The 600-nt window shown below is 43.0% G+C and overlaps 1 non-coding gene across 1 annotated transcript; it reads left to right on the forward strand.

Moving 5' to 3' along the window:
- The first annotated feature begins 122 nt into the window (after window positions 1–122).
- Window positions 123–241, forward strand: LOC129114416 (5S ribosomal RNA). The gene has a single exon (XR_008532469.1). It is a non-coding gene; the product is annotated as a 5S ribosomal RNA (ribosomal RNA).
- Window positions 242–600: the final 359 nt, after the last annotated feature.

Below are 600 nucleotides of genomic sequence, written 5' to 3' on the forward strand. Positions count from 1 at the left end.
CTGATTTGACATTTAAAAGCTGTGAGTGTGTCTGGAAATCTGCAGGCGCTCCCTGTATAGACGACAGAGCAAAGCGTGGTGATATAGTATCTTTAAAAGGACCTTTGGTAGGCACAATATTTGCTTACGGCCATACCACCCTGAACACGCCCGATCTCGTCTGATCTCGGAAGCTAAGCAGGGTCGGGCCTGGTCAGTACTTGGATGGGAGACCGCCTGGGAATACCAGGTGCTGTAAGCTTTTTTCACTCCTCTTTACAAAAAGCAGAGGGCGCTGCTGCTTTTTCAGTGGACACCGACAGGGTGGGAAGGATATAGCTAGATCATGACTTGCCGGTATAGAAATGACACAAATCCAGTTAAATGATGGCTTTCATCATTCCTAAGCTCATCGATCATTTTCTTTTCAATTTTATGCTAACGTATTCTACATTTCAACAGTAAATATTAATATTTTTACTGCACTACATTTGTGATCCTTATAGCCACTTTGTACATTCTGATTTGACATTTAAAAGCTGTGAGTGTGTCTGGAAATCTGCAGGCGCTCCCTGTATAGACGACAGAGCAAAGCGTGGTGATATAGTATCTTTAAAAGGA

The sequence above is a fragment of the Anoplopoma fimbria genome, unplaced genomic scaffold (genome assembly GCF_027596085.1).
Source record: "Anoplopoma fimbria isolate UVic2021 breed Golden Eagle Sablefish unplaced genomic scaffold, Afim_UVic_2022 Un_contig_4045_pilon_pilon, whole genome shotgun sequence".
Taxonomy (NCBI): domain Eukaryota; kingdom Metazoa; phylum Chordata; class Actinopteri; order Perciformes; family Anoplopomatidae; genus Anoplopoma; species Anoplopoma fimbria.